Source organism: Lepeophtheirus salmonis, chromosome 6 (assembly GCF_016086655.4).
Source record: "Lepeophtheirus salmonis chromosome 6, UVic_Lsal_1.4, whole genome shotgun sequence".
Classification (NCBI taxonomy): domain Eukaryota; kingdom Metazoa; phylum Arthropoda; class Copepoda; order Siphonostomatoida; family Caligidae; genus Lepeophtheirus; species Lepeophtheirus salmonis.
Window position 1 is genome coordinate 1,959,313 of NC_052136.2, and position 25,221 is coordinate 1,984,533.

The window sequence follows — 25,221 nt, forward strand, 5'->3', positions numbered from 1 at the left end:
AGAACTGATTTTTGGTCTTTTTCCCGTTGATTTTTGGAATAAAAGCTTCCTAATGCAATGAAATAACGATGCCAATAAGAAAATAAAAATAAAAATCGTCAGCTCACAAAAAAAATACAATGTAAATTTTGGTATGTAATGTATCAATTCATATTGAAATTTCGTTTGAATAATTATTAGTTAAGTTTATGATTTGATTAGATTGGTTAGAGACGAGAAAAATAGGATATTGGAATAAAATATATCATACGATTAGGATATTGAGTCATAGATTTTTGATAGGCCGTTGGGTTTAAGCCCTAGTATTTGTTGGTCCCATTTTGACATCTAATAATAAACTATTTACCTTAATATTAATAAAAAGAGTTTTCATTGCTATAAAATTGGCTGTTTAGGCCCCCAAAATGGCCAACATCAACAATGCTGACGTCTTAATTCGGATTTTTTAAAAAGAAATTGATATTACAGTCTACGGATCCAGATCGATCATTGAAGACCGGAGAGAGAGAAAAAAATCGGCCTCAGATCAAGTCTTACCAGTACCAATTACTTATTTTTTCTAATACACGAGATATTCACAGATTAACAATATTGAATTAACGTTTAGCAGAGGAACACTAAGATAAAGGAGAGAGGAGATAGATCAACAGCTGAAAAACATACCTATATAGAAGAGTCTCTCAGGTAACACATGACACTTTAATTGGACATCATTGTACTGATACCTACAATCTGGAAATAGGTATACATGACGTAATCAATCAATCATTTAAGAAATAGGTTAAGCCAGAGACCAATCTATACTTCTTCTTTTTTCTTTTTTTTTGAGCGGATCTAGACTAAATTATTCTATTAGACCTATCCAGACAAAACTTCTATACAGGAACGAATGGGGCATGAACGTTGATTACTTACTTTAAATTGTAAGCAAAGTGGGGAATAATGCAGCTAAATAATAAAACTTCCGTAATACTAACATATCACATAATCTTAATTAATAAATAAAAATTTTACTTCTGTGCGTTTATAATAACATCAACTCTTACTTCCTTCAATCTAAATGGATGTTTCATCAAGGAAATTAGGGCATTTCACTAAAAATGGATGTAGTAGGTTGGAAATGAGAAGACAGATACTATATTAACGAGTTAATGATTCAAATAGGGAGTTAATTTCTTTCTTCCTTTTGGGATATTGTTTTGGCCAATCATTTATTCAATTCAATTAACTCAGTTGTTGTAAATAAATCCCATGAGTAGGGCTAACGTTGAATAATACAGACTTGTTCTTCAAACTAAGAACAAAGCTCTCCAATCTCTTTTTATAGCCGCTACATGACCTTTATATTCAAAAAGACGTCTTTGATCCCTGAACTTCTCCGCGCCGGAAGAAAAAATCCTGAGATAATCGGTATTAGAAATTACAGAAAGGGCACACCGTGTTGTGAAGCCTTCATGAAGGAAGGAAATACCTCCAGAATTCGACACAACCCAAGAAGTGATCGAATCAGAATCAAGGCAATTGTCAAAAATCTGACAGTCACATTCAAAACTCTGGCCAAAAGAAGGAGTGTGAGCCAGACGAAAATAAAGTAAGCAATCAGGAAATATATTAAATACGAACGTCGGGATAGAAGGGTCAGGCATTTGATCACAGACAATATGAGGGCAATCCAGTTTTTCTTCCATGAAAAGATCATTACTTATATGGCAACCAGTCACAGAAGGAATGATCGGTTGATCTGAGCTGAAAATCGGATGTTCAACCTATCATGAGACAAAAATCCCGGCTCTATTATGTGCCTGAGCATGATTAGCAGCAATGGAGATGTCATGCCTACCTACTTTTTCAAGACAGGTGAGAAAGTCAACTCCGAGGTCCACTGTAATGTTATTAACGACATCGTGATCCACTGGATGAATCAGATTGCTTCAGAAAGGCAATACACATTCCACCCCCTGTCTACACAACCAAGAGAACGTTGGCATTGCTGCAGTTAAATATCTCCCATTTTTGGGTCCCTCTAACCCTCCCTACCTAAACCCCTGTTATTATTATTTGTGGGAGCGTTTTGAGTACAAGACTTGTTCTACACTTCACACCAATGTGGACTCTCTAATGGGTAAAGTTAAAAAGGTTGCAGACAACTTAGATGGCGATGAGGTGGCCTCGGATTATACGAGGCTCAGGAACAAGATTGAAAAATGCATTAAAATCAGGGTTGGGGGACACTGAATAAAAATTATTTGTATCTGTTTTAATAGTTAACAAGAGTAGGTTTTCCAGGTGTTGCCCGGGACATGAAGAAATTAAAATTAATTAAGAATTATTCTGCTTAATATACAACAAAATATAAAGACCGTAAGATCTTAAGAATTATTCTCCCTACATGTTGGTTGGTATGTATTTTTGTACACTTTTTTATAAGGAGATAGAGTAGGTTTGCCCGGCATTGCCCGGAATATTAAAACTGCAAAGTTTTAGAAAATATTTTCCCAGCGGGTTTAACAGACATTATAAAAAAAAAAAAATTATATATCGTTCCCCCATCTTCTATATAATTGTCAAATATCCTTTGTCTTATTCTTTCTTCTTTTTGTCTCCTTCTCTTAATCTGATAATTTCCCATAAAAAAAAGTGTATAGATATAAATACCACACGGCGTTACCTCGTTAACACAAAAAACCCAATATATTTTATTGTCAATCGTCGATTCCCTCTTCTCTCTTGATATGTAATGGCTTTGTAATAAGTTATTCTATACATATGCTCCGTCTCCAAAAGAACAGGAATATAAGTTCTTGTTGATCCCTCGTCGTTTATATATTATATTGGTCATTTTATTAATTCTATGAAGACATTTTGGCTATTTCTTCATAGAAATACTATAATAACTAATCATTACTACTCTTTTAATCAAATATTACTAAGCAATATTATGGAATAAGACAGTATGGAACAAAATACTATGAAGATATTATTAATAAGTAAATCATTTTAAAAATGATGAAGAAAGAATATGACAATGATTTTCTGCGAGTATATAATATATAAATAGCGGTTGGTATGATTGACTTATTTGGATACCTACCAGATGATTTCGGACCTTTTTTCTGTTTCTTTTTGGAGGAAAGGTTGCGTGATAGAATAAAGATAACGACGTGACCAACATTGAGCGAGAATAATTCTTATAATTTTACAGACTTTATTTTTTGCATTATATGAAGAGTCTGTTTTTAGTCAAAAAAATGGTTTTCTAAGAAAAATGCTATTCATAGGCTGCTCTGGGCTTGAATGTCACGTTTTTGGAACCTTAAGAAGCCACTTGAAAAATTTCAGCAACATCATTTTCATGGTTTGGCCTGATTCCCAGACAAACACATCTACACTGACATTCGCATTTAATATATTTACTAATTAATAGTTTAATAGTAAACGCCGAATGACAAACTCCAACCCCTTCTTTATGATCTTATTAAATTGGAGAAAAGTTCCAATGTATCGCCGCGAACCTGTATATACTTATTTCTCTATGATGGAGGCCTAATAACTCCAAGATGTGCTTTAATGTTTTGTTCATTTATACCTTCCACTTATTGAAAATATTTATAATATTAATGAATAAGTAAAATCTTTTGCTGACGTTGTGAATAGCACATCAGTGCTGAGGTAAGCATAATTATACCTCTATTGTAAATAGGGTGAGTAAATAGATTAATCATGTGTATATATAAGTGTTGTGACTCGGTCCAATACCGAAACTTTTGTTCGGTTCGGTCTTGATTAATTGCGTCTAGAGCTATCTGAACTTTCATTCCGAAAATGATATATGTTTTATGACGTGTTACGGGATCAAAACCAATATTTTTAGGTAAAAAAATGGTCGTCAGTCCTTGAATTTTCCCTGAAAAGGTCAATGGTTGATTAACCCAAATAATATATATATTGCACATATCTTACAAAAAATATTCATTGCTTTCAATGATCATAATATATTTTTACTTAATTCAATATAACTAAATAATTCAAAAAGGAAAAACACTCAACGTCGAGTGATTGATTTTACCTTCTTTAAGAACCGACAAGTGGAACTGGAGTGGATGGAAATAGACTGAACCGCGGTCCTAATTGTCTTAGTTGTACTAAGAGCGGTTTCAGACCGATCTAGGATTTCAAAACCTAAACCCAACACCGCAATTTAACATGTAGACCCAAATTTTCTATTATTAAAAATAAATGCAGATAAAAAACGTCAATTTTTCCTAATTTTTTTTTTTTTTTTTTTTAATGACGTGGACCAAGATTATTATAAATACAAGGTTATACCATAACGCGAGTACGACTAATGTTTGACTTCCACCAGGCTTTTTAATATTGACGTCATAGTAAATAAGTAGTTTAATTTGATTTTTTTATCTTATAATGTTTCCACTGAAATCTCATTTTTCCCAACTCTAGACATTACTTTTTAAATAAGTGTATATATATCCCATTTTATTAATAAAAATGAAGTAAAATTTTGATCAAATGACGATTTTTTGTAGAAAATAATGTTTTATTTTATTTGTAGAATGACCTTTTTTTTAAATAAGAATAGAATCAATTTGTATTCGTTCAAAACAACATCTTCATTTTTTCCAACACAAATATTCAGCAACATTTTTCTAGGTATGACATTCAATTATTTTCTACTCATTCATACAAAATTCAACTCAGACGTGTCCTTTTTATAAAATACATTGTGCCAGATTGGGAGAGAAGGAGGGAGAAAAAAATATTTTAAACATTTTTACATCAAAGAAAGTGTTGGAGATGGATTGTACAAACTCATACATATTATACCAAGATATATGATGTGTAATTATTTTACAAGAAAATTTAAATTTAAAGATTTACAATAGCAGGAAAAGTCGATGACTTTTCGTTTCGGGCCTACCGGCTATCGAAGGAAAATCTTTTGAGCAAAATTAAAAAAATATTATGGTCTATTAAATGGATGGACAAATAAAGCCCTTAGATATACTGATGAACCGTCTTATGTTGTAGATGCTGTTAATAGACTACTATAACGAAGAACTTTACCTTTTAATGTAGACAACAATATTAAAAAGCTTTTTAATTTGACAGTTATAATACCTGTCATAAAAAAGCTCACAAGAAGAAGATCATACCAGCTAGGAGGTGCAAACGCCTCTATGAATGTTGCTATTTTACTTTCACAGGTGTAGCAGGAAAATTGGAAGTGTCACTAGAAAGGCTAAAATTATCATTAAGTGTACTCCTAGATGGGGGAGCCTTGGTCACAAATGGTATGGAGAAGCAGGATAAGTGAGGAGCTCAAAGGATGATTAGTAGTAGAGGACCCTAACAGGGGGTATATATTATTATATTTGTAAAAATCCGCTCCGTTTAATATCCTCATCCTAGAATAATTAAAAAAATTGGAATAAGATATAAAAAGTAATAATCTTCGATGTTGAAAATGTTAAAACTAGCAAGCTCGGGTAAATTGAGTTTAGGGTTCCTACCTCCATGGAAATCAAAACAGAATTTAACTACGAGACTGATCCAGCTCGAGGTTGTAATGAATTAATTTAAATTAGAACGGTTTCAGACCGATCTAGTATTTCCAGACCGAACCCCAACACATATATTTGTACAGCCACATAATAGATACCTTGAATACATTTAATTTATGTATATCCATGAAATTAATGTTCGCATTACGCATTAAAAAATCTGATTAAAAGGTGTAATCTTACATGTCAGCATATTAAAAATGCAAAAATTTACACAAAAATTGTTGCGTTGGCTAATCCAATTAATTAAAGAAAACAAAAAAATATGTTGTTTATATTAAAAACCCTTTAAATTTCGAAAAATATTATATATGTAGTATAATTTTTTTTCTACTCCCGATATTTTTCGGAAAATATATGAATATGACATTTTGTATAATGAGTGACAGGGTGTGGCCATAGCAATTGTACACTCCCATGCAAAAAAGATTGCATAAGGGATGATTTTAAATAGTCTTGAATGACCTTTTTTGTTTCTACAAACAAAAAAATATATTGTTTATATTAAAAACCTTTTAAATTTCGAAAAATATTATATAGTATAATTTTTTTTTCTACTCCCGATATTTTTCGGAAAATATATGAATATGACATTTTGTGTAATTAGTGACAGGGTGTGACCAGAGCAATTGTACACTCCCATGCAAAAAAACAATGCATAAGGTATGATTTTAAATAGTCTTGAATGACCTTTTTTGATTCTACAGAAATACTTTATTTTATGTATAGGATGAACTTTTTTAAGAATGGCCAGGCCATTCTGTGGTTATTTGATTAAATTTTATCAATATTTATTTTAACGATATTTTATTCGAATGAACTTTTTTTGGGGAAGTTTTTCATTTCTTTTATCAGTCCAGTGCGAAGCCTATTAAGAAGTCCGGGGCTCACTGCAATAGCATTGCCTAAGGATTGTCCAGTCATGCGTTTTTTCAGTCAGAGCTGAATAAAGGATTTTCATCATAAAATTAAAGTGAAGCATAAACAAAATTTGCAGACGCCAAAAAAATACCTCGGCATTTTGAATTAGTTTTGCAAATGATGCCCCTTTGAAAAAATATAATAAAACTTTTTCCAGGAAGTACAACTTAAAAATAGAAAAAAACGGCATTTAACAAAATATTGAACGAAGTTAGGAAAATGTACCCAAAAACTACCAAAAAAAAAAAAAAAAAAAAAGGCCATTCGATAATGAATCAATCAAATTACTTATCAAATATTAAATTTTATTAGTCTCAAATTAGAGCAAGAATAAAATAAAATCTTAGTCGGAAAATTTGAAAAAAACAAAACAAAGAAAAATCCAAAGTCCTTCCTTAGAGCTTATAATTGCTAGGCAGTTTGTAATAGCCATTCTTAAGGCATGTCACATAAGCAGCAAAATCATATATTTAAGACTTTGAGAAGGGATATATAATTTCCTGCGGAAATATTTTTTCTATTTAAGGTCAATGGCCGACTATCTTTAGGTTTGAGATATATTGCATTGATAATCGCATTATTTTGCTTATGTTATACTTTAAGTAATACGAAAAACGGATACAACTATAATGAGTAATCTTTTAATTCTATAATCTTCAATATGGAGCTTCTCTTCGTTGTAACGAGTAGTGAATAAGTCTTGAACAACCATCTTGCATGCTCCACATCATGTTTATCTTAATTAGATCAAAAAATTCAAACATCAAACAGATATTTAATGGCATCCTCGAAGCAGTAGCTACAGCCCTTCCAATCCTTGTTCATGGAGGTCTTCTTGATCTAAGCAATGTTGTTGTCGCGGACTCGGTAGACTTTGGTCTCCACTTCCCACTGGATGTTGTAGTCCAATGGGTTGAGGTTCGGACTACGTCGTGATGTTTGAGATCATTAAGAAGAATCCCCCAACGCAAGAGTTGCCTCTCATTAAATCTCTTAGACTTCCCTTCAGCAGCCTTGACCACCTTTGACACGGTAGACTGGTCTAGGGACTTCTTTCTTGCTTGACTGGTGCATCGCTTCGAGGACAATTCATGAGGATGGACTCATTTTCACGTAAGATAACTTGTTCCATCTGATTGTACAAGTTGGAACTGATATGAGCAAATTGTGCAAATTTAGAGTAGAGATTAGTTTTTAAACGCCAAATACGCTCATTTTCCCCGTCTCTAATAATAATATTCCCATAACATACATCTTAAACAGCTCAGATTAAGAAGATATCTTTCCTCGTGCGGACGCTAAACTTTTTCAATCCGAATAAAAGAAACTCAGCATCGTTTTAAAATCGATGACGTGTGATCTGGGATGATTATACCGCCGGTAATAATCGGGTGGTCCATTGAGATCTGAACATTAAGAATTAATCAAGGATGAGTGATTGAAATGTATTCATATTTCGATATATTAAACCATAAACAATTAGTTATAAAGCAAAACAAACCTGAGTTCACTAGCTTACGTACAAGTCGAGAAAATGACACTTGAATATGATCGACGAATTTCTATTCGCGCACTCAAAGCAGTTAAGCGTCTCCAAAACCACCTCCTACGCCGTCAGCAAGTCCGAAACGTTGGAAAATAAAGAAGGGATCTGCCAAAAAGGCCAAATTGGACTCGGAGGAGTTAAAGAACAAATCCATGGTCAATCCCTGAAAGTCCATGAGGGCCTATGCAAGATATCTCGGGATTTCACAACAGACTGTCTACAGAGCTATAAAAAATTTGGTTTGAAAGAGCCTCGTTAGGGTGGAGAGGCTACTTTTGATACCTGCATTGAAGTTATCATATCTCCTCCGTTGCAAGACGAATGAGTCTTTTGAACTCTATTTTAACCCTTTGGGCCCCACTAATGCCCTGATGCCAAACCCCACAACTACACCTTTGGGGTGCATGTCACGGGGAAGTCCTGCAGTGTCCGTCATCCAAACACCGAGGCGCTCAAAACCACTGTCAGACAGCCTCGTGACGTCATGCCAGAGGACTACATCCGCAGAGGGTGGCATGCCTTCCAACACCGCCTGTAAGCCATGATTGCCGCTAAGGGCGGCTACATTAATGATTAACGGAGCTCAGACAACCATCTATTTAGTGAATTAATTTTGTTGAAGTTTAAAATTCAAAGAGTTCAGATTTTAATGGACCACTCGGTAAATTAACGTTTAATAGAACTAAAAATTTACAATATTCCATATTTCATTTTTTTTTTCTGATAATTTAACATCTCTAGTATCAAAATGAAAACCCAAAAAAATCTCCCAAAATAAACTATTACTATGCACCATTATCAATTTAAAATATTTTTTTATAATACTATAAGCATTTTCAATCGAGGACGATTCACTTAAAGCAACTATCTATACGAGGGGAAGGCATAAACAAAATATTATTTAAATAAGAAAAAAAAATTATTATTTACCACTCCCAGAAAGCAAAAAATATGTAATATGATCACTTTTTCACAGAAGAAGAAAATAAAGGTCTTTTACATGTGTTCAGTGAAATTAAATTAAAAAATTAAAACCATATGTAAAAAAAATCAAGGATTCCCATGTTTCATGAGAAAAAAAAAACACTGTAATTAGAATACTCCGTCATCAAATGAATTTAAATCCAGGGTATTAATTAATTGTTATTACTAACAAATATAATTATTAACAGATTGAAATTATCAATCAATATCTTAGTATTTATGAATCCTATCAGATGCGTATTTCTATCTATTACATCACAGAATCTCTCCGTCAAAAAGAACATAATAGACATTAAATAAGGCAATTAAAAAGAAAAAAAAACATGAAATAATTACATTTATGTAATAGGATTAGTAAAAATAAATCCATTATTTTTAATGGATTTATTTTCCATTAATGTCTTCCATTATTATTATTTTACCCAGATTTTTGACAACCGGCCTTATAGAGCGTGGTGCATCTTTTGCATCAAAATGACTGGAACAGAATAGAGAAAGGACGGATCTTCGTCTTGGATCCGAAGTATCCAAGTACGGTATAACTAAACTTGTATTATCCGAAAAGATACGAGACCCAAACTGGCTTCAAGCAACCGAGCATTTAGAGTATAACAGTCATGGACGGCGACAGTTATACCCTTTGACGTCACTATTAAAAAGCGTGGTGGAAGTCAAACATCAATCGGAAAAGTGTTATGGTATAATCGTATATTATTATTAATCTTGGATCTGTCCTATCATTAGAACAGAATCGACGATCGAAATTGCCCGTAATTGGCAATTACAGTATCAGAACCATAAACAATATTCACATTTACAGCCGCTTAGCTTGTGTTGTTGCCTTGTTGGCAGAAAAACTGTAAAATATGGTATATTTCATGTTTTCTTGTGTCCATCTTTGACTCGTGCTCAAACAATACTGAGTCAAACAATCACGAATTTGTCTGAAAATATTTTTTTAGAAGAAAACCTTATCTTTCTAACACAATCCAGTCTAAACCTATAGCACTTATGTGACGCAAGATATACATTACTAAATACATGTATTGGAAAAATAATGGATTTCTTTTTACAAGGCTTATTATGTGGCCCGTCAACACCAAATCAAGCTATAATTATTTTTCTCAAAATTGAATATGTAGTATTACATTTGAACTCTTCGTCGAATAATTATAGTCTATCTCTATGAACAAAATAATACTGATTAATCCTTTGGAAATCCACTACTTCAAGTAGCAAAAAATCATCATTGCACTGCAATCGTTAGAAATTGATATATTAAATTTGAAAGGTGCCATATCGGGACCAAATACAGTCTCATAAATCAAATGATGACTCTGAACTATAGTTAATACTCCTGGGAATCTAAACTAGGGGCAAAATTTTGAATAAATAGCCTATAATTGGTGAAAATATGTCAATGAAACATTGGACTCTTTGTTTATATCGTATTCAAGTTGCGATTTCGAACATAAATCGTGATTTGTACAATACATTTATGTGGCCCATTCACATAAAGCAGCCTAGAATGGTTCCCTTTCACATTTGTATACAATTTCTATCAACAAATTATTCTTAATAAAAGCATTTATTGACGAACTTCATATAAAACACACAATCAGTACGGGAACATGTAAAAATAACCTCAACTCTTGGCGCCTTCAAAATGGTTTGGCGGATTTGGTATCCTACTGCAGTCCATCCTGAAGGTATTCTAGGGATGGTGCATTGTTTAGCCAGCCCCCGATATCAGATTTCATTAAAAAACTGGAGAGGCTGAAGACGGAATGTTCTTGAAAAGGTCGAATATGGTCTAAAAGCCGTGTCCGCTCAATCATAAATTTAGGACATGCATAAACCAGATGAAGTGGTTCTTCATCTCTTAAACAACACCCACAAGTTAGTGGGCTAACTTTATTGTACATGATGTGATAGTGTCGGCGTAGGAGACAATGTCCTGTTCTAAAGTGAGACCAAGGAGTTCTGTTTTCCTTTCGAATAATCCAACAGATGCTTCCACCTCTCAAGTCTAACTCTAGGGAGCGTCACACGGTTTTGACGGCAATAGTCCAGGTTCGACCAAAGTGTCTGCCATAACTGTATGCAATGGGCAGAGACCTAGGGATAGCAACAATTCGGGTAAAAGGTTGATCCAGAGCTCCAACTTTGGCTAGCATATCAGCCACCTCATTTCCAGTGACCTTACTATGACCTCTTACCAAGCAGAGAGAGAGAAAAACCTCACTAGCTAACGACCTCAAAAGAGTTTTCGTATCTCAGATAAGGAAACTCTTTGTCTCTATGGACCGCAATGATCCAATTGCTGCTTGAGAGTCTGACTAGATGCAAAATCCCCTAGGACAGTAGTTAGTACTTGAAATTACCCAAAATGTATTCTAACAATAAAAGAATAAGAAATTGATCGATTGATTAGAATGGGGCCATATATAAAGTTTCGTAAATCAAATAAAGGTTTTAAAGAAATTTGAATAGACGGTCTATAAATGATCCAAATATATCTATGAAATATTGGACTTAAAATTCATTTCACCTGTCCTACAAAAAAGCACCTGTCTTATAGTTTGAAGAGCTTGATTGCTGACAATGTAAATTTGTTGAAATAAAGCAGAGGCCAATGATTTTAGAATGACACAACTGTGTAAATTAGTGTTGTGCCGCTCTTTATTTATTTGGTCCAGTTCAGTCCAGTCTTAGGAATGTTCCCATTGGTCTTTGGGACCGATCCTTAAGACTGTCATTACTAGAACTGAAGAAATAAGGTTGAATGACGTCATCAAGGACCCGAACTTTATAAGTTTTTAGGACTGAACTGAACCGTACCGAAACTGAACAGAACTATAATGCAGTTTTCAGTCCTAAATAAGAACAGCCACACATCACAACGAACTTAGTTTCCATGAATTGGGACTACGTGTCTATTCGGGCAGTTTATACGCTGCTGTATTAACCTGTCCAACAGAACAATTTGCCTGTCCCGGACGAACGAACAAGTGTTGAACTAAAGCACTCCTCTAAGTATATCGGAATTGAAAAAATGAATTGGGATGTTCTCCTTTTGATGAGGTTTTTGTTGAAGATTGATTTTATGTTGATGCATCACATATACAAATTAAAAAATAAATATGGAATTTTTCTCATTTTTTCCCAAGATTTTTTTGTTTTATTTTCTTCCTTTCATCGTTTGATGGCATTACTAAAAAATGTCTACCGGACTAATATATTATTTATGAAGGGCAATTAATTATGATAGTGGCGTATTGAACATGACTAAAAATAATTATGAATAAATATCCATAGATTCTGAGAATATTTATAAGTGTTACTATTACTATCATAATTTTTAGTGGTCGAGGTCTAGAGTCCTTATTTTTATTACCCTTTTAATGATAGTACATATAATCTTTCAAGGATTGTATGTATGAAAGGGTGGCCCTGACAAATAGTGATGAAACTCAGTCAGAGACCGAACTTTTAAGCGGTTCGGTCTTAATTCTTGTAGAGATTTGAAATTTCATTTACATGTTCTTATAATACAAAAGAAAAAAAGCATTTAATGTGTACGTCATCTTGCCCAATAAATCGCTCAATACGAGTCCTAAATTATTTGCAAACCTCGACCACTTCCGCGGGAGAGGGTTTCTTCCAGTACTTGATAATAGAGGCCTTCAAGGAGTCCATCCTGTTTTGTGAATAGGCAGATTCTTCTTAACTACAGGCAAATTATATAGGAGGAGTTAGAAGGCCAGGTGTGGGGGTGTCAAAAAGGACACATTCTCTTCTGCAAACAAGTTTTGGATATTGCAGGCTTTGTGAAAGAGGGCCGAGTCTTTTAAAACAGAAACTCGACGCCATTGCCTTCAGCTTTCATCTAAGGTATCACTTGGTTAGAAAAGAGTTCAGAGTATCTGTCGGCACCCACCCTCTCTTTTGGCTCAGAGAAGATAGAGGGAATGAAAGTGCAATTGCTCACAATGACCCCAAATAGGCATAATGCTAGTCGGAAACTGGGTTTTAAAGACATGGGAGACATTGGCTCTCTGTATGGCCAACCATCTGTCGTTCTGGATGCTGTTAGATCTGTCAACAGTACATTGTTTCTCATCCGAATAAAAGAGGATTCGGTTACCATAATCGTTCAGCAATTTTCTTCCGTGGGCATCCTGGGACGCCTTCAGTTTGATTGTAAGGATATATATTGTGTAGAAGCGGTATGTCTTCATTCTCAGGTCAGTTTTTATGGGCCTGGAGATTGTTGCACAGCTAACTTGGAGCTTTTTGACAAGAACGTTAATCAGAGTCCCAGGGATGACTTCAAGGAACATTACAGGCCTACGAGGAATATGGGAGTGTGTTTTTTATCCCTCCAGGACTTGTGGCTTTTCTCTTATACGTCTTCTCCTCCTTCCAGCTGTTGTAGACGCCATAAACTGCCCGCATTGGATATTTGAGCATCTTCTTGATGTACTCCCGTCTTTGTCCAGTGCAAGCAAGTCCTTCATCGTATATACTTGTAACACCTAGTTAAATGCTTTCCTTAAAGTTCAGGATGTAGTTAAAGATGGTCCGGATTTACATGAATGACCCTGTAGGTTCGGGATTTACCTTTAGTCTTTACTGTTGAAACATTCATTTCTTTCTATAAATGGAGTTTCTTACATTTTTTCAGCCCTCAACTAAGATCATGGCTACGACTTTAAAGGCCTGGGGAATGCTATGCTCGATCATTCACAATTTTGAATAAAATATGGAATAGTTACTAACGCCTTTTCTCTAGGTAGTGTTTATAGGAAGACTAATGAAGAACGAATTTGCTTCTTTTGTAAGGCATCAACGTTTAGGCATTTTGTATTTGAACAAGAGTATATAGCAAATGTCTGGAATCAATTAAGGCGTGTTTTTTTATTTGAAGTTTAAAATATTATTAAATACTAAAGATTTTATATATTTTTTATTGCCTCTAATCAAAAAGAAATTAATTTTATTGCAGCAAAAGTTCAGAGCATTTTATACAAATTTAGATCCACTAGAACGGCATGACCTGATAATTACATATGTCCAAACTATTGATAGATACATAAAACGATTTTTATAGGAATGTGATTTCCTTTTTTTTTTTTTTTTTACATTGAGTACAATAAGTCCTTTCGAAATAGACTTATACTCCCAGACCCGTGACTCCTTACTTCCTAAAAACACTAATCTTTCCTTATTCCGTCAGTATTTTTCTTTTTCTGATCTATAAATGAAAAACAGCAACGAAAACACAAAAAATAGTGGAAAATATTTATTTTTTTTAAACTTAATTCCCTTTCAGCTCTTTAAAGCCAAAAATGTTGCAAATGTCACCTGTCTTCCTACTTATACGATAAGTTATTCATCGAATATTGTACGGAGTAAAATATCCAACAAGAAACCATATGAAATCAACAATACGTAATCAGACAATTTAACATGCAAATTACTGACTATAATATGTAAAATAGGGCGGTTCTTTTCATTCGATTAGGACTACTACGTACAAGTTTTGATATGGTATGAAAATCACCTATGCAAAATTTCATTGTCTTACGAGGTCATCTTCAAATGGCATATCTCGATCAAATTATGAAAAACGATGATAAAAACTCTTTACTTAGTAAATGTAGAGGCTAGGAAGACATTTTTAGTTATTTTGTATAAAGTAATTTTGATAGAAACTTTTTTAAATATAAAAAGCTTTTTAAGTCTTATTCAGCAAAAAAATGGGGGAAAAGTTCAGAAAATTTGATGATCCGCGTATAACACGCATCATTTTTTTATATTTACCTTTAGAAAAGATCAAATTTTTCTTCTTATGTTATTCTCTCTTTCTGCTCCAAAGGTCAGCTTTAGAAAAAAAACTTAATAAATTTTTTTATAGGTTAGAATAACGTCTATCACAATTAACTAATGCAAAATAATGACTAATAAATTTTGATTGAGTTAATAAAGAATTTTAGACTCCTTTCAAACTTTGAAGGAGACGTGCTACCTAAAGATGACATTATAAAGACAATAAAATTTTCTTACAATACCACAACTTTTCCGAACTAGTCGTAATCAAAATTCGAAAAAAGTAGAAAAACAAACCTCCCTAAGTTACAAGCTTTTCTCTGTTATTTACATATTAAGTATATACTAGTATAATATAATACGAATTTCAAATACGATTATGACTTCTATTTTTTTAATACTATACACATTGGCATGTAATAATATTGATTCGTTCAATTTAGATATGTTCGTACACATCTTGAAATAGATATGTAGATATTCTATTAGTGTTGAGAATCGGTACGATACCATTTTTTTTTGGTTGGGATTTCGGTGAATCTTTCTAGGCCGATCTCACAGTGATTCCTCACTGACACAAAATTATAAAGTGTATTTGGTTGTCAGCTCTTGATATTTCAGCTTCTTTTCTCTTAATCAGTGTTTTCAACGTTGATAAATTGAATTCGAATCACCTCTTGCAGGGGCGTCCACAGGGGTTGTAGCCACCTACCCCCACCCACAAAAAATAGTCCTGCAGACGCCCCTGTCTTGTTTAGCTGTGAATAATTGTCAACAATTACTGAATAATCTACGTTAATAAAGGAAAGTATATCTGTAAGGAGTGACGTCACAAGTTTCTGATGCCCCCAAGAAAACATATCCTATACTTATATATGTTTTGTTCAAGTTGGGATGTCTATACGAATTGTAATTTGTATAAGCATATTGTACAAGTTGTAATTTCTCCGTTCTAAAATGCATTATTTAATTACAACATTTGTTATCCTAATTACTACTATCATTTCATTTTGATCTATTAAAATTATATGGTAAAAACGAAAAATATAGCCCTGTGTAATTGAACTTTATAATGTGCCACAGATTAATTATATTGTAGTAGTTGACAACATTTGATATATCAATTATCCATGGAATATTCAATTATTGTATTTGCAACATTTAGAGTACTGAAAATCCTTCATTTAAAATAAGCTATTTCATTTTTTGGTTCGAACCTGTACAACTTGCTTTTACAAGTTGTGTAACTTATACAAAATTGTAACTTATATAATAAACCCATTATTCATATAAGTAATTGTATTACGGTGTTGATAAGGCTAAGTCCCCCCGAATAATGAAAGCTAGCAACCCCCTTGCATGTATGTATGATAAACAGTCAGAGTTTCCATTCTATATAGTGCACCCTGATGTATAACATATACCAATAGGGTATAAAGAAAAGAAAAAAAAGGGAACACTGTCAAAAATTAATTAAATATCGCAGGCGTTTAGTTCTACTCATATAAAAACGACGAAAAAAAGGAAGTACTTAATATAAAATATAAAAAAATGAAATTGACTTTAGATGAGGTTTAGCAACGAGCTCAAGTGATCTCTGCTTCATCAAATCAATTATTAAAAAAAACATGATCTGTACAAATATATTTTGGTCCAAACCTCAACCAAAATGTGCCTTAAAAACCATTATTTTTTTTTTCCCCTCTATTTTTTTTAACCCTGATCTAATTAGTTCAGTTTTACAAAAACTAAAAATGGCTTAGACCACTATAGGATTTTAAGACCGAAAACATGTATTAGTAATCATATTGATTCGTTCAATTATGATAACATTTTAGTATTTTTTAAGACAATCGATATGCTATCGGTTGTTGAGAGCAAATATTTTAACAGGTTCGTCCCTGAATTATTTTTTAAGACGTATCTGAATCAAAAAATTTCTGTCTAGATCGTGGACGGAATTTAAATTGTGGACAAAAAGTTAAATTGTAGTCCCTTTTCAAAACAGGACATCAAGAACCATTTTTTTAGTGTATACCGAATTTTACTACGAACCAACACAGACTAAATTATTTCGGTACTAAAAAAATTATAACCTCCTCAAATCGGTCTAGGATTTCCGAACCGAACTCCAACACTATATTATATTTGTGAAAATTTGCTATAAAAAGCAGTTCTCCCCTATACGTTCTTTATCATTTCAAGATAGCAATATTCTTTTATGTGGGATCAAATTAATTCTTAAAGGAGTTCATATCTTTGTACATATTATGTAATCAGTCAACATAAAAGCAAGCAACAATGTTTTCCTTTAAAATGAGTCTGGATTAAATACTTTGTATTCTTCAACTATTATGTTCTATTTCTGTTAATAAACTATTCAGATTAATCCTTTATAGCTTGCAGCAGTGGCGTCGTTAGCCCCCTTTTCCTTTCTAAAGCCCCCCCCAAAAAAAAAACACCTTATCTTATGCATATTTATAAATATGTTCTTGGTGTTATCACATATAGAATCCAAAATGGTCGAATAGATCAGTTTGAAATTGAGCAAGTAGACGTATAAAATAACTAAGTAATCTCCCATGACATTTATTGGCCTCCAAGGTCATTAAAAGCTTGCCTTTGACGAAAATAAAACTTCCTTATCATCCTCTCTTTCTATATATCTCTCCGTCTTTTCCCTCTTCTCCCTAAGTCTCTTTCTACATCTCTCTCTCTCTTCTTTTCTTCAACCTTCATTCTTTGTTTCTATTCCCCTCCATTCAGCCCTACTGCTTGTATATTTATATAAAATAAGTAATTATAAAACTATTCCCCCCATTCAAATGCCATGAACACTAATAACGCCACTGGCCTGCAGTTATTCCCAACTGGGCCTCAAGAGAGATTAAATAAATAATACATTTTGTTTAGTCTATTTTATATGCCGCAAGATACTTCTTTAGACACACCGTAAATTATGCTCATAAAAGTTGCCAAAATTCCCAGTCATAATTAAAAAAAATGATTTGATAGATTATATTTGAAAGGGCTTTGAAAGGGACCAAATTAAAGTCCAATAAATCAAAAGAATCTTTTCAACTATAGCACACATTATTGGGTATTTTAATTCATCTCAGAAATTTGAATATGTAGCTCATAATTGACAAAATGTGTGGGTGAAATATTATTAGGCTATATGATGAGACTGTCTCGTTAGTGGATTAATATTTGTTTTTCTAGCACATTTTCTGCTGACTTTGAGATAGTTTGAGGCCTATCAAACCATTGTCAGTGTAGTTTTTTTTTTTTTAAATTAGATTTTTGGGTCGGAATTTGCCTGTTTTTGGCACTTTTTTACTATCTCAAAATTGAACTTTTTATATATCCTAGTATTTGGTATATCAGTAAAAAATCTTGTCTACCTTGTTTTTTATGATTGTGGTTCATATTTTTTATCAAAGATAATGTACTTCACTGTTGGGCAAGATTTTGACAAAACACGCAAACACTCATTTACTATGACGTCAATATCAAAAGCGTGGTGGAAGTCAAACATCAGTCGTACACGCATTATGGTATAACCTTGTATTTCTATTAACCTTGGATAAAACATCTCACAAGTAAAAGGCAAATTCTTTTGCCTTTTTTCCTAATGTTTTTACAAGATTATTTATCTATTGACGCACCACATAACGTGTAAATTTGAATAGGGTGTAACACCGCAGTTACACCTAACATAAGTACATTTATAGCAATGTCATTATCAAATTATTTAAGGCTTCTCACAAATAAATATTTAGGTATACTTATATTAATAGGCGGATTTATATATATATAAATTAAAACCAGTTCTTATTTTTAAATATCAATCCTACGTTTAAAACTTGCCACTTGTTGTATTAATAGGTACATACTTGTTGGAAAAGTTCCAATATCATTAGTCCAAAAATCTACCATCAGGAACTTCATGCAGTTATTATTTAACATTATTTTCTCCTCGTTTAGCCTTGGGTCAAACAACAACACTCGGATTTGGATCGTGGGCCATAATTTGAGTTGCATTGCTATTGATCAATGCTCTCAAAAGGATATGCAGAGGAACGTTATGAACAATGAAGAAAATAAGTATTTGATCCCTTGCCCATGTTGTAAGTGTGCCCACGAACAAAGAAAAGAACCATCTATAAGTTTAATGGTAGGTTTATTTGAAAAGTGATATAAATTATTAAAACAACAACAAAACTGTTTGGAAGAAGAAAAAATGATGAGTATAATACCAAGAACGTCAACGTTAACCTTAAGCATGTAGGTAGAAACATGTTTTGGGGGTGTTTCTCTGCTAGGAAGAATGAACGACTTCACCACATCGAAAGGAGGATGGACAAAGCCATGGAAGTCTTGGGAAATAGCCTCCTTCCTCAGAGCTGGACGCTGAAACTTGGTTTTTATAATGTGTCTTCAAGTAGGACAATGATCCAAGACATATGGCCAAAGCAAAAAAGGAGGGACTCAAGAAGAAGCACATCAAGAGCATGGAGTTGCCTAGGGAGTCCCAGGACCTCAACCCCATATAAAATCTTTATTAGGCAGCAAACTTATAAAATCAGTAAGGGATCAAATACTTATTTCCTACACTTCAGCCTAAACTATAAGCAAAATGGCAAACGAAGACCACGTGATCAATGTTGTCCAAATATAGTTGATTGCGCGATAACGTTGTTTTTCGCTAAGGGCGTCAAGTATAATTGAATAGTACTTTATAACGAATAGAAAAAACAAAGTACAGCTTTAAAAAAAGGAAAAACGGTTATCTTTCTTCCTTTTTATTCATTATTTAACCATATGAAAAAAGAATTCTCGCCTATCTTGGGTGTCAATTGATTTAAAATGCATTATAAAATGAATATATATGTATTTTAATATAATTATATTATTTACCCTGCACTAATAATATTTAAAATGTAGAAGATTCTCCTCTTTATAACAGTAATTCATTTTCTACATCCAAAAGTATAAAACAGACAGCTGATATTAACAAATGTCTTGACTCAGGTGTACCATATTTCTCGCTTCCGCCTTCTCCTTGCACTCTTACAAAACACCAATCTCTATTGATAACTAATCTTACAACCTCCATGAATCAACCCTTTTAACTTAATTAACAAGATGAATTCTGTAAAGGTTCTATTTAAAAAGCGACATCTTGCATGGGTAAAAAGATATTAATAGGATAAGGAATCTACTTAAGCTAACAGGCGCATTTTACCATTCGGTTGATAGCTTTGGGTTAAGCCTCTTCTATTCTATATTCAATTTGATCATAATGGTGGTGGTATTTTGAGATCTTAATACTTTCCCATTGTGGTACACAGTGTAAAAAGTTTGAGAGCCATTACTATAGAATAGTGAGTAATTTAGGATTCGACTCCAAAAGTTCAAGTTCGATCGAGTTCGAGTTTTTAAATTCTGTGACGAGTCCACAATATACCAAATTTTGAGTTGGAGGTTTTTTTAGAATTTCAATAATTTAGAATGAGGTATTCTTCTTTTTAATATATGGGATTTTACTTTTTCATTTGTTTTGATTATTAGAGTTCGAGTAAAGTCGAATTTTCCAAAAATAGAATCCATCATTAATATTATTAGTAATACGTAAAGTTTTATCATATTAGTCTGGTTTAAAAACCATTTTAACTAAACTCAACAATATTATTTCGGAATACATACACTAAGTTCTAAGAAAGGCTTCAAGATCCAGATTTCACTTAATAAACATATGCATGAAAAAAGTATCTACTGTTTACCATAGTCAATCTTGGTGGTGACGTCACGTTAAAAGGTTAGCTGTTTTTACTTTTTATAAGTTTTCAGAGAATTATATGGGTTTCCTATAATGTTCAGAACAATTATTTTAAACAGCAAATTTTGCCACTAAAAAATCAGAAATAAGAAAAATTTATGATTTTGAAGAAGAAGGAAAATTGTGGTTACCCGTTTTTAAACATGTACTTAACTCCTCCTAGTTATTATAGTGATGGATTTCGGGCTTTAAAATTATAATTCAGTTTTGTAACGGTTCTTTTATTTTAATCATGCATTCTAGTGCTTAGTATGGGCTATCGGAGCTAGAACAGAATACAACTTATATTTCCGTATTCGGATCTGAAGACGAAGTCGCGGTTCTGAAACGATATTTCGGTTATTATACGGTTTTAACCTGGAATCAGAACTGAGATCCATCATTGTCTCTTACAAGAGACAATGACTTATCGTCATTAATGTGTTAACTTGATAGTATTGGTAGGCCTGTCTCAACAACACATTTTTCTCTGCAATTAATTACCCCAGAAATTATTGCGATAAGCGATAATAGTAACGTTTGGACACTCTTCTCAACTTAATGGGAGAATAATGCAAGTACATCCTTTCGAAGATCAATCAACTTTTAATTTTAAAGAACACTGGAACTGGACATTATGAAGACATTTAAAAAATCCAAAATAAATTAACAAAACATCCAAAAACACTAAATAAATTTTTTTTAACAAAAATTGCTCTTGAATAAAAACCAAACACAACCATAAAAAAATAAATACAATTTAAACACTAAATAAAAAGGTTGTAAACCATATTACACTTCAACAAATAATAAGCATGAGGCATACAGATAAAACTGCCAATTAGGACCTTTGTGCAAAAAAAAAAGTGAAAATTAATAATAAAAAAAATGACTGAAAGTGGATGCCTCAACATGTCAAATGCAAATCTGAAGCTTCTTTAGTCTTGCAGATTCCGAGCAAGAAATACCAACACCGAATTAAAAACTTTGTTTATCCAGTTGCTTTGAAGCGTGCGGATGAAATTTATTGTAGCCGGCAATAAAGTTATTCGCAATTAATCAATTTATTGCATATCGGGACAGGCGTAAGGATTGGGGCAAAATAACCCCGATAGGTAGGATTATAAATCGTAAGCATTTTTTAACGTCCTAGTTTGTTATAGTTGGCAACATGAACAGGTTTTTTATATTTTCAAAAGCAGTTATCAATATTCTTTCATTCTTGAGAGAGAACATCTAAGTATAAAGGCTAACCACAAGGGTGTGTGCTTATGAATAAGGGAGAGTAACACGGTGGAGCATTAAGGGTAAGTGCTTGTTGAATGCAGGGTAGAATAGAAAATGGCGTAATTAATAATTACAGCATATCTTTGTTTGATACGGCGTGGGGCTTGTGTTTTTATTTACTTCCTCTCATAACTCATGTGCAAAGCTAATCTAATAAAACGTCATGACAGCTAAGCAGCTCTCCTCCAAAAAATTCTTCAAATTGTCAGGGTTACCACGTTGATTTTAGGTTTCTTTTTTTTTTTAACAGGACCAAATTAAACAAGATTTGTAACCCTACCCATAGGTTATGATCTCAACAATGTTACTTTGTAATACAAAACGGTCGAACAAACATTTAATGTTACGACAATAGTAAATGTTTACATTGTGGGTATAGTACTTAAATGAATTATACATACAAATCATGTATTCTTAGGCTGAGACTCCATTGACTAGTAGTTCTAGACTATTAACTGTATATCTGTACATACATATTATATTTATAAGTGTTAAGGATATGGAATAAATCCTCTTCCTCCTTAACTCACTATGTATATCTCAACAGTGTGATCCATTCATTTCTTGCATTTTATATGTATGGTGGGTTAACACATAAACATTGTTTAACAATAATAATAAAAAAGCAAAAATGTCCGATGTATTTTTTTAGATAATAATATAGCCCCATTTTTCATAGACATATTTCGATCACTGATATACTTTTTATTCAAATATATAGAATAAGTTAAGATACTTATGAATGTTAATGTATGAGACTAGATTTAACATAGAATCTAACAATTTATTATTCTGTTATTGTGACGATGAATTTTTGGTTTCTTGATATACAATTTGAAATTTGGTGGAAAAACATTCTAGTTTAGACATTCAGTCTAATGTATTTGTTGTGTAATAGTTGTAATGTAGGGGCGTCCACAGAGGATGGGCTAAGGGGCTGTAGCGCCCCCCAAATCTCTTGGATGCCCCTGTAATGTCTGTAGAAGTTCAAATTTGGTAGTCTTAAAATTCATCATTCGATTAAAACATTGGTCATTCGAATTACCAATTATCCATTGAATCTATCAATTCATTTTGATATATTATTACAATTAATAATATACTTATGAGTAATATAACTGTGTACATTTGAACTTTATAATGTGCCATAGAATACTTATATTTTAGTCATTTATATTAAAATAGTCAAAAATGACATCCATGAAATATTCCATTATTGCATAATCCTCATAAATAGACCTATAAATCCTTCATTTAAAATTATTCCTCTCATTTTTTGGTTGTAACATGTACAAGTTGCCTATACAAGTTACAACTTGTACACAGTAATATTGATATATCCCAATATGTCACAGACATATTTGTGTTTATTATAGACTTTGTATTCAAATATACCTAAGAATGTTAACAATAGCTTTGAAACCTTTATTTGATGTATAAGGCTATACTTGGCCCCATTCAAATACATTCAAATAAAAACCCATCAATTTAGAATTATTTCATTATGTTAAGATGAATTTTTGATGCTTGAAGGCCTGATTGTATATACTCGACTTAAGTTTAAACTTGTGGTACGTTAACATGAAATAATTTTGAACAAAAATTTAAAAAAAAGGCAAAAATCCCAATATATTTTTACCTTCATAAATAAACCTTTATAACCCAATATATAACAGACATATTTGAGTCAATTATAGGCATTATATTCAAGTAACTGGGATGTGTTAAGAGTCCCAAGAACGTTAGCTATAGTTTAGAACCTTCATTTGATTGAAGATACTTAATTTGATCCCGATATGACCCCTCAAATAAGGATACATTTTAGCTACATGAGGTGCCTAATCCCACCTACTCAACTTTAGTTTAAGCTTTTAGCCCGTTAACATACAAACAATATTGAACAAAAAACAAGAAAAGGCGTATGTCCAAATAATATATTCTTTACTTTTTTAGCTATATTTTAAAACCTTCATTTGATTTAATAGACTTCATAGGCCTGGACCTATGAAAGTGATGATTAATTTTGACTAGTACAAGTGTCATTTGCCGCACACCCAAAGGCTTAATATGAATAATTTTCTGATAGAAACAGACTATTATTTATAGAAGAATACAAATGTAATCCGCACTTAGTTTTGAGACAAATATTTCTTGCTGGCTTTTGTATTGACGGAGTACACTTGTAAAATATGACGTCAATACATTTAAGCTGTCTTAAATTTAAGCCGGGCTGATAGTTAAGTGGATTGTGTGCAACTGGAAGTAAGTAGTGCAATTTACGGTGCTTTGTATAGATTAATCCTTGATGAAAATTATCATTATTCGTCTAAGAATCTGGACTCCATTTTTAGAAAAATCATTCTAACTTGCTTTTATGTAGACGGGCCACATTACTTATTATTATTATCAAGCAGACACACACAAGATTTTAGACCTTTAGAATAACGTAAAAGAATGGCATCATTACTTCTTAGTTATTAAAAAAGTAGGCCTCAAACATAAAGCAAAAGTAACAAACCAAAAAAAAGTATTATGTGCTCATTTTTTTTACCTTGAAAATGGTGTATTATTTATTCCAATTGAGTTATTTATAGCTTCTACTAAAGATGCCAAAATAGATATATAATAAAAACATCCAACAGAACACAAAACACTGAAATCAAATACGACAACAGATCATATTTTTGTACACTTCTATTCAAAATCCATAGAATGTTAGGATAAAAACACAATATTACAATAAAAAATACGGGACGTTCACTCACTCCCCACTCTAAACTGCTGTACTAACTGAGTGATGTATAGAAAATAGAAAGAAAAAAAATCTGGTATGGACGGTAGTGAAAGAAGGAAGAAAGAGAAAAAAAACGTGTGCGCGTTTCTTTGTCCTCCCGGTATGTACTCAGATCTACTACTTCTACTCCTAACTCTGTGCCTAAGTCGACTCCGTACTAACATACCTTTCCTTATGTGCATAAGCATATTCCAAGCTATTATGGCTTATGATTCCTTTACCTAATCTACATATATTTTATTATTAATTGTCAACCAACAATTTTTTTATTTATGGATATAATTAGATTCTCAATAATATTTTCTATAGATGTTGTTAGTAATCAAACTACCAGTTACAAGTGCAATAATATCTAACGCGTTACTTATTACTATTATATAACTGACAAAATATTAATATTATTATAAGTTTATTTTTAGTAACCTTGGCATAGGTTATAATATGCTGATGATACGGT

General features: G+C 32.6%; 1 protein-coding gene across 9 annotated transcripts in view; it reads right to left on the bottom strand.

Moving 5' to 3' along the window:
• LOC121120127 (dedicator of cytokinesis protein 3) overlaps nucleotides 1-24,786 on the bottom strand; it is a 137,761-nt gene extending 112,975 nt beyond the window's left edge. For 4 of the 9 annotated variants that reach the window (XM_071889243.1, XM_040714969.2, XM_040714967.2 and 1 more), the window contains exon 1: nucleotides 24,522-24,773. The gene's annotated coding sequence lies outside the window, so the exon portion shown is untranslated. Of the gene's footprint in view, nucleotides 1-24,521 lie in introns of all 9 variants that reach the window. The other 5 variants (XM_071889247.1, XM_071889245.1, XM_071889246.1 and 2 more) reach the window with 3 other exon arrangements.
• Between the last annotated feature and the right edge of the window lie 435 nt (nucleotides 24,787-25,221).